We start from the raw sequence: 10,749 nt of genomic DNA on the forward strand, positions 1-10,749 counted from the left end.
GAACACATTCTTCTAAAGGGAACAGTCATGGTGGTGGAAACCAATGCCCTTTGGAAATCCAAATATTTATTTATTTGACAGAGAGAGACACAGTGAGAGAGGGGACACAAGCAGGGCGAGTGGGAGAGGGAGAAGCAACCTTCCCGTTGAGCAGGAGGCCCGATGCGGGGCTCAATCCCAGGACCCTGGGATCATGTCCTGAGCTGAAGGCAGCTGCTTAACTGATAGGTGCCCCTGTAAGTGAGTTTTCAGAGGTACTTGAATGTCATTTTCCGGTGACTGCACTGAATGACCCGGGAGAGGGTAAGAGAGTGGCTGGCCTCAATATGCCATGTTCTCGGCCGTGAGACAATAGTGGAGGAAGAATCAAATAAATGACCATGAAAGTCTAGTCCCGGGAAAGGAACTGGGTGCTGCTGTGGCCTGCCCTCCCCCCTGCCGCACTCCTGAGGGGGCTGTCCTATCACGTGCTGTCCCCTGCCTCTGGCCTAGTTCTCGGTCCTGTGCTGCTCTAGGAACATCTGGAACACCAGCCAGGAGCTGCACCTGAGCCTCACGGCACCGATCATGGGAGACAGACACGAGCCACCAGCTCTGGTTCCCCACACTGCCCTGGGACAGCACGTCCACACTCCTGTCCAGCTCCCCCAAGACTGCTTCTCTGTGATCGTTGCAAAAGGAAGCTTCTCGGTCAGCGATTCCTCACCGCTGTGGTCCTGGAGATGCTGGAGAAAGTGTCCAGCGAGCTATGGACGTGCGTCTGGTCGTCTTGGAACCCCAGGCCATCCTGGCACAGCAGAGAAGGCTGGCGTGTTTCCGGAACAAGCCCGAACTCCTCTGGGAAAGATCCGCACACCAAAGGTGAAGATCCAGCTCCAGGACACCACCCACTCAGCCTGGGAACATGGGGCCTTTGGGCTGCCTGTCACTGTGGCCCCACTGGATGCCAAACCCACCTGCTAGTGGGCTCTGGAGTTGTTGGCACACCTTCTGGGAGAGAAGGGGGTGGGCCCTGTGCCTCCAGCCATAAATACCAGACTTTAGGGATGGCCGGGGGAGAGCAAAACTACTGGAGGAGAAAAACAGTCCACCTGCTCACCCTTCTTCCGTGGCGCGACATTAAGACTCTGGTTTCCCGTGTGGCAGAGGCCCCTCTGCAGCTGTGCGGGATGGCGGGGCAGGGGATGGCAGGGCACCGTCGGCCGTTCCTCTCCTGGCTGCTCTTCAGCCATGCCTCTCCAGTGCTTCTCAAGAGCCGCAAACTCTGCTTTCCCTCAGAATAAACCGAATGCCATCATGCATTTAAGAAAAATCACAGTTAAATTCCAACAGGAGAGAGCTTTGTGACAGGCGCTCTAGCTGGACTGCCTGCCACGGGAAGAGAAGAACATGAAATAATTTAGGAGGTATCTTGCTCTTGAGAGGCACCTGGGTGGCTCAGTGGGTTAGGAGGTATCTTGCTCTTGAAAAGGAAATCATGTCTGCAAACCATAGGAGACTCTTAGCTCTAGGGAACAAACCAAGGGCTGCTGGAGGGAAGGTGGGGGGGTGGGTGACTCGGGGATGGGCATGAAGGAGGCACGTGACGGAAAGAGTGCTGGGTGTTCTCTGCAACTGATGATCACTGACCTGTACCGCCAGAACTAATAATACACTAAATTGAATTTAAATAATTTTACTTTAAAAAGAAAATATTTGTGGGAAAGAGTCATGGGATTAAATCACATATGCTTTATTCTAGGATCAGGATCACTTTACGTGCAAAATTATAAAAGGAATATTAGCCTTGGCTCAACACATTTTTACCAATGCGTGCAACTGAGCACAAAATAATTGTACGTGAGATGAAGTAGAAGGGAAACAAAACCAGGGCTGCGTCCCGACGTGGCTTAGAGCTCACTTCTCAGCCCACGTCAAGTACAGTTTAATAAAAGTGAAAAAGACGAGAGAAGGAAAATAATTAAATCCACTGTGTAAGCCCAGGGACGTACGCGATCTGGACACCTCCACAGACTGGTCTGGATCTTATTTTTCTCCACATCATCACTGAGAAGATTGGATGAGTTCACCTTGAGGGAAAACCTTTCCAAATGTTGCTATTTCGTGATGGTCTGATAGGTGAAAAATACCGTCAGCAGGAAACTGTCTTCAGAGACCCATGAATGAGGTTTGCGTGTGACACGCTAACCCTTCATCTTCTTTTCTTCACATCGGGAGTCAGTTGTGCGTTTGTGGCCACATCGCCACAGAATGGAAGCAGACAAACCAAGGTCTTAGCGGTCCTTTTCCTCCTTGAGAGAAAAGCAAAGTACCGTGTCCTGGACCCCAGCAAGTGATGTTTTGGCCCTGAAAAGCAGGCAGGTCTTCGCTTGCCCTGATCTCATCTCATGCCAAGGGAGAATCGACCCGAGGAATATAGCGTGTCCCACACCTCTGTCCTTGGTGTTGACTTTGCCGTGGGTCAGGAAGCTCAACTCTGTCAGAAGGTAGCCCAGGAAACATGACTAGCATCTGAGGTTATTAAAGATACATTTATTTATTTCAGAGACAGAGAACAGGGGAAGGGGCAGCGGGAGAGAGAGAACCCCCAGCAGACTCCCCACTAGTGCAGAGCCCAACGTGGGGCCTGAACCCCGGACACTGAGATCATGACCTGAGCCAAAGCCAAGAGTTGGACACTCAAACGGCTGAGTCCTCTCCCCCTGGTACCCCCTCATCTTTAAAATGTATTTTTGGACATGTTCCAGAAGAGTTTCTCTCCTTCACCCGGACAGATCTGCTCTAATGTCCAGGTCTCTCAGCTGCTGTGGCATTCTGCTACGGGTGTCCCTCCAGGTTGTTCCTGGCCTTACGAGGAAGGCACTGGGCTCCCAGCAGCCGTTACTTTGCCAGCAGCCGACACCCCGTGGGCATCAGATCACGCCGTCTCCTCAGATGTCTGCATTTACAGTCATTTAAATCTACCTGATATCATTTTGTTTTTCTATAAGTAAATGAATGTTTTTCAGAACTTCATGACGTGGTAATGAGAAGTAGAATCAGACTTCATGGCAACAAATAACATGCCTCGCTAGAATAAGCAACTTTGAACAAACCAGATTATGCAACAATGTTGCCTTATTAAATATGGGGCATTTTTTTCTTGAAAAATTAAGTCAGGGAAACATAAACACCTAATCTTAAGTATTTAATTTCAAGATAATTTGGCGTCTGCCGTAATCTTCTAACTATTGTTCCTGATGATGACTTGGGTAAGGAACATTCTTATCAAAGAAAAAATGTATATGAGAGTTCAGTTTTCTGCCATGTTTTAGAAAACCACAAATAAACTTGATAATTATTAGAAATCAAAATGAGCATATCATTTTTTTGGGAAAAAAATCCACCTTGTAAAGTTGTGAATTCCCTCTAAATTATTTTATAAATCACTATTCCAATAAACAGATGAAAATTATTTTTTAACAAGATAAGGTGATTCTAAAGGTCACATGGCAAAATAAGTACATTGAAAATTGCCCTACCAGATATTAAAACATATTACAAAACCTCAGTAATTAAAACAATGATGAAGGCATATGATATACCTAGAAGGACCAGAAATGGACCCAAATACAGGAGAGAATTTTGTATCCCCTGAAAGGACTAGTTAATAAACAGTGTTGGAAAATATTGTTGCCATCTAGAAGAAGATATACATGGATCAGTATTTCATGCTGGGGGAGCCTGGGTGGCTAAGTTGATTAGGCAGCTGCCTTCGGCTCAGGGTCCTGGGATTGAGCCCCACATCGGGCTCCCTGCTAAGCAGGGAGTCTGCTTCTCCCTCTCCCTCTGCCTGCCTCTCTGCCTACTTGGGCTATTTCTCTGTGAAATAAATAAATAAAATATAAAAAAAATTATGCTGTACCCCTGGATAAATTCAAAATGAATAAAAGATTTAATTTTTTTTCAAAATGAAGTCACAGAAATACTAGAAGAAACATAAGAATTCTCGTATAAACCCGGTGACGTAATGGCCTACTTATATTTCAAAATTCAGAAGCCATCAAAGATAGGACTGATACATTTAATTTCATTTAAAAGCAAAACTTCTGCAACAAATCCTAAACAAAGTAAAACGACAGGGGGAGAAATGGAGAAGAAATTCTCAGCTCCCACAAATCAACCAGAAAAATAATAATAGAAGAAAGAAAGTGGCCACAAAGGATATGAACACCGAATTCACAGAAAAGGAAACGATAGTGACCCATACACACAGGAACGATACTCAGCCTTCCCAGTGAGGCACCATTTTTCATGTGAGACTTGAAAACAAGAAGATTTTTTAAAGATTTTATTTATTTATTTGACACAGAGAGAGATCACAAGTAGGCAGAGAGGCAGGCAGAGAGAGGGAAGCAAGCTCCCCGACGAGCAGAGAGCCCGATGTGGGGCTCAATCCCAGGACCCCGAGATCATGACCGGAGCCAAAGGCAGAGACTTAACCCACTGAGCCACCCAGGCGCCCCTAAGCAGATATTATTGAAGTAGGAATTCTGCTGGAGAAAAATGCTTCTGGACACCTCCGTTGTCCCAAAAGAACTTTCCCAGTCTTTTGGATGTTGAAATTTAAGAATAATTTTCCTGACATTTCTAGCATTACCTTATTGTCAGAGAGTATTTTCAGGTTTTCCCCCAGAGCTGGTTCATTTGCTGTTAGTTGAGTCATTGGGTTCCATCCAGGGCTCGATTTCTCTAGGATGTGGGGTCCAAGTTCCCCTGGAACTTGCCTGGGGACGGGAACTCCAGCACCATGGAAAGCCAGTCTTGTGTGTGCACAGCGACAGACTAAGTGGCAGGAAGGGGATGGTTGGAAAATGGGCTCCAGCATCTCTGCTTCTGCCAGGCCCTTCCAACGTGCTGAATGAGTGGGGCGGCTAAGGGCGGTGGGCGCTCCGGAGACCCCAGTCTCCACCCGGCCTCCCTGTCCAGATGTGGGACACTTCCTTCCCTCCTGTGATCGCGCCATCGTTTTCCTTTACCCCACGGTTCCCGAGTCCGAGCTGCGGTTTCTCGGCCATTCTTCCAAATTACTAGGTACAGAACAGCTTTGACGCTTGTTTGATAAGGAAGACTAGACACTCTGCGTTTTGTGCTGTATTTTCAGGAAAAGAGTGATTCTAACAGCAATGCCTTGGAGGGACGATAGCATGACACTGATGGAGAGAAGTGTCCTGAGAAAGACTTGTTTCACCTCACACAGCTTGTCGCAGAGATGCCGGGCTCTGTGATCATTTTAAAGACCTCATTTCCCCAGGGCAAGTGTTTATATTACAAGTCTTACAAGTAAGCTTAATTAAGCACTTGAAAGGTGATAACTTGTAATTATTATTTTACAATATGGTGAGAGTCAGGACCCTATGAGCATAAAATAATAATTGCTACTAAGAGGTTTCAGGAAAAGTATAGTTTTTCACCAGCAAACACAGAAAGACTCAGGGCTTGGTCCTTCCCATCACAGGTCCGTGGCTGGAGGGGCGGGGGGTGGGGGGCTGCCACACGCCAGCTTCATCTGGGTTTTTGGGTGTGGCGGGCGTGAGGACATCTGAAGAGAAGCCTCATAGAAGAAGAAAAATATTCATAGGAATTTATTTCTGCTTTGCCCTATCACATCACATCCAGAGTGGGGAGTGGAAGGAATAAGGGCTGGCCATGTCTTTTTTCTTACTTTCTTTCATATCTAAAGTAGAGGAAGAACATTTCCAAGGCATGGATCTGGTCTTTTTCTTCTACCGCTCCCAGCTTTTGGGTTCCCATTAAAACCAACAAAAACCACACAAATATTTTCAGTTAGTTGTTTTTTTTTTTTTTTCTTTTTGGACAGGGCATGGCCATCTTTATTTTTATTTCCAGTTTTATTGGTGTGTAATTAAACATACAATTATACAATATTTAAATTAAAAAGTGATTTATAAGAAAATACAGAGGATTTTTTTTGTTAAGTGACCTTGAATACAGACTGCTTTACTAAAGCACATGGTATAACTCCGTCATACCTCACTGACATAAACATGAAAAGTCAGCCTTGATTACCAGATGCCCACTCTTCCTAGTGATGAAGGATACGGATCGTCATAGTTTGATTGCTGTCATTCTGTAATTCACATCACTTCTAAAACCTCTTTTTTTCCACTCCTGAAACCGATTCCCATTAATAATGGCTCCAAGGAAGCAAGTCTCCTAAGACAGCTGTGAATTTTTATTGTCAATTATACTTGTCGCAAACTGCCCCATGGTTTTACTAGAGCACAGTTAGTCTTTCTGGAACTTCAAATACTGTGTATTAAGTAAGCATGTCTGTCTACAGAAAACTTTTACTCCCCGGGGCTTCTGTTCAAGTTTAAAAATAAACTTTTGGGGGCGCCTGGGTGGCTCAGTGGGTTAAGCCGCTGCCTTCGGCTCAGGTCATGATCTCAGGGTCCTGGGATCGAGTCCCGCATCGGGCTCTCTGCTCAGCAGGGGGCCTGCTTCCCTCCTCTCTCTCTCTGCCTGCCTCTCCATCTACTTGTGATTTCTCTCTGTCAAATAAATAAAATCTTTAAAAAAAAAAACTTTTGTTTTTGAAACAAAAATTTACTTTTTATAATTTCAATAAAAAAACTTCAAGACATAGGCCACCTGAGAAGCTTCTTCACTGTGCCCAGAAAGCCTACTTCTAGAAGGATTAGCCGATGTGACGTGAGGCAGACGTTCAGATAGGAGTAAAATATCTGCATTTTTTTTAAAAGATTATTTATTTATTTATTTATCAGAGAAAGGAAGAGAGAGCGAGCACAGGCAGATAGAGAGGCAGGCAGAGGCAGAGGGAGAAGCAGGCTCCCTGCCGAGCAAGGAGCCCAATATGGGACTCGATCCCAGGACGCTGGGATCATGACCTGAGCCGAAGGCAGCTGCTTAACCAACTGAGCCACCCAGGCGTCCCTCTGCATTCTTTTTTTAATTTTTTAAAAAATATTTTATTTATTTATTTGACAGAGTTCACAAGTAGGCAGAGAGGCAGGCAGAGAGAGGGGGAAGCAGGCTCCCTGCTGAGCAGAGAGCCCGATGCGGGGCTCGATCCCAGGGCCCTGGGATCATGACCTGAGCTGAAGGCAGCGGCCTAACCCACTGAGCCACCCAGGCTCCCCAAAATATCTGTATTCTTGACCCCAAAAGGGCGATCGGCTAAGTGCTCTACTTATGTCCTTTAATTACTTCTTGAACGAAGACGATGAGTAAGGTGCTGTTCCTACTGCCACCCCACAGGGCAGCCAGCGGGGGCTTACAGAGGCCAGGCCCGTGATCTCAGGGGCTGCAGAGGTCTGCATCTGAAATCTGTGTGCTTAGCTACCAAAATAAGGGTTTTATACACACACGTATACACGTATATATCACATCTGTAATATGTATATACATGTATTATATATGCATATATGTAAATGTGTGTATATATGTGTGTGTGTGTGTGTGTATATATATATTTTTTAAGTATGTTTTGGTTTGCACAGATCTATAAGAAGTGTTGTGTTCAAATTTAAATTACTTATTTCTAGGACGACTTCTAAAGCCATGTGTGCCTCCGATAGCATACAGATTAATATCGGTCCGTTTCAAGAACATAGCTTTTCTCTTTATACCAGGAAAGTGTTCTATTCTGGATTGTTTTCTGGGAAAATATTTTCACTCTGGGTTTCAAATACATTGGAAGCTCAGTTCCGCAGTCCCTTAGTAGGCACCAACTGTGTACCAGACCCTGGGTTCCATACGTGAGCGACCTCCATCACTTCCAGGAGCCCAGGACCCTGCAGGGAGAGCAGTTAGAACATCCGCAGAGGAAGACGGGGTTCGGCTGGTGGCTGAGAAAGCCAGCTAAGTTGGCAGGATCCTACCCATAGTCCGTAACCACGCAGCTGGCGGTGCTCAGGCTTGCTTTCTCTCACGTCAGCACCACGTTAGATCCTATATACCATGCACTATGAAATTCTGGATATTTCATGGTAGTTCGAGAAAAAGAGGGAGTCCTAATGATAGACATCTCATGGGACATATTTGACAAAGGGACTGTGTATTTATTTTATTTTTTAAAAATTGTTTATTTATCTTTCTGAGATAGAGAAAGCGAGAGCATGTACACAAGTGGGGGTTGTGGGCAGAGGGAGAGGCAGAGGCAGACTCTCCACGGGGGCTGCCTACTGCAATCATGCACCTTCCTAGTTTCACATTTGGGGGTTGACTAAGAAAATGAAGTAGATTTCCACGGAAGAACTGTTGTCTGCGTTCTTATTTCTAGTGAATTGTTACTATGCTTACCTCCGTATGAGGGAAATATGCGTGACCGATAGTATTTCTGCATTTTTCAGTAAAGCAGCATTGTAAACTCCAAGGAACACTGCGGATTAGATGAGATTTTGGCACTTAAATGAAGTTGTCCAGAAGTTCCACGTGCCTGCCATCCTCTGTGGAATTCATGCAGGTGGAACTTAACCAAGTTAGCGTCTGTGGCAGAAAAAACTAAACACTGAAATAAAATTATGTCTCTTCTTTATGAAGGGAAATCCGAGAGTTCTTTTATTTTTATTGAAAACAAAAAATTCTGCATGCGGATTAGGTGAAGGAAAGCTGTTTACATGAGCCTTCCACAATGTGAAGTAAAATTCCTCCATGGAATGGCTCTGATAAGACGCCCCCCCGGTGGCCCTCCCGTCAAAAGCATGGTCCTCTCTCTCGACTTGAGGGTCCCTAGCCCATGGGGAAGCGTGTTCTGCCCACTTAGCCTACGAACTCCCAGTGGATTGATGTTTAGATTTTTTTCTTTCTTCTCTTTTCTCTTCTCTTTCTTTCTTTCTTTCTTTCATTGGATTGATGTTTAAAGTATGTACATTATTTAATTTGCTAACGAGTCACTCCAAAATGGCATCAACTTACTGGTCAAGTTTCTAATGATTCTAATTTATCTGGGTTTCCTAAAATGCAGGTAATTCTCATATTGTTCAAACAGCATTTCATTGATAATCAATTCAAACATCACTAAAATTTCTCCCAAGGGCTGATAACAGGTCTTCTTTTTTTTTTGTAAAATTAGTTTATAGTTGTACATGGATATACATATATTTTAATATGTATATATAGCAAATAAATGAACACAATGTTTCCTAATGTGGTATAAATCTGGTATTGACTTTCCAATAAGAACGAAAGAAAAGCATCCGAGGACGCATGTCTCTAGGTAACGTAGCTTAGATGTTAAGTAGCATCTGCTGAAAGGCTAGTTCCTTACAGATATGCAACAAAGATGTTTCTTCTGTCTTGGGGCCCTTTAGTGTCTAAAGGAATGAGTATGTGCAAACTTTAAATACACCTGCAGTGCTATTTTATTAAGACTGTTTTGGGCGTAAATAACAGAACCAATTATATTGGTTATCTCATGCTTGTGTAACAAATGACCCCAAACCCTGAGCGTGAAGTAATGTGCCTGTCTCAGGATGATTGTGTCTGAAGTGGCACCGACCGAAGGAAAGGAGGCCAAAGGGAACTGCCTTGGGAAAAGAAAAAGCCTCCAGATGGGCCAAGAGCCTCAATGGAAGTGGAAGTCCTGGGGGTGGGACACACACACACACACACACACACACACACACAATGTCTGTTCCACTCTGTTGCCTTGTGAATGCCTACAGTGACCTGCCTACCTATTCCCAGTGTGGGGAGAGTGAGCCCCCCAGCTAAGCCCAGACCCGGCCAGCAGGCACCCCCTGCTCACCTGCGAGGTCACCCTTGGCCAGGAGGCGTACATCCCAGACCAGCCACCAGCCAGGCTCCTTCTCCCTCAACGGCCTCTTCTGAGAGAGCCCAGGAAGGTTCCTGGGATGAAAATCCTCTCACTTCTCACTTGTCATGTTTGACCACTTTGGGGGGGTCATTCTGTGTTTCCCATGGAATTCAGGTCATTCACACACACGTTAGTCTCTGCATGAAGCGCGGCTTTCTTCCTCTGTCCCCTTCGCTGGCGTGTCTCCCTGCTCTAGAACAGAGCTTGTCCCCCACTTTCCTCCTCTGACCCATGCCTTGCCGCCCCTCCCCTGCCCTGGCTTCAGCGTTTCCCATCCCTCAGCCTCACCGCTCCCCATTCAGATCACACTTAGCCCTAAATGGTGGGTTAGAGTGAGATTCTGTGCCTGACACAGGTTCGTCCAGGTAGCTTCCAGAAGTGGCTAATAGATGCTGAGGAAAGAATGAACCCCTGTTTGAGCTAAAAGTGGGAGGTATTCTGGAATCAAAAATGCTATTTCTCTTTGCTCATTTCACATTAGAGATGGTCAACACTAAAAGGCAGGAATTTAGAAGAGGACATTCTTTCATATGCTAATAAAAGTTTTAAAAAACTGGATTTGGGTGGTAGCTGGAATTTTTAGGTATACCAGGAGGGACAGGCACACATAGGCACTTCCCACAGGAAATATCTGGGGTCTGACCAATGTTTTAGGAGCTTTTACAGTTGCTCATTTTGTACTTTTTGTTTCTTAACAAAACTTCACTTGAAGAAATAGTCCATGGATGATGATGATAATGAAGATGATGATGATGATGGTGATGATGATGGTGATGATGATGGTGATGGTGGTGATGGTGATGATGGTGATGATGATGGTGATGATGGTGATGATGATGGTGATGGTGGTGATGGTGATGATGGTGATGAAGGTGATGATGATGGTGATGATGATGGTGATGGTGATG

General features: G+C 45.2%; 1 pseudogene; it reads left to right on the top strand.

The window, feature by feature from the left end:
• Positions 1-326: 326 nt before the first annotated feature.
• LOC122896693 lies at positions 327-1,178 on the top strand (annotated as a pseudogene).
• Positions 1,179-10,749: the final 9,571 nt, after the last annotated feature.

This window comes from Neovison vison, chromosome 1 (assembly GCF_020171115.1).
Source record: "Neovison vison isolate M4711 chromosome 1, ASM_NN_V1, whole genome shotgun sequence".
Taxonomy (NCBI): domain Eukaryota; kingdom Metazoa; phylum Chordata; class Mammalia; order Carnivora; family Mustelidae; genus Neogale; species Neogale vison.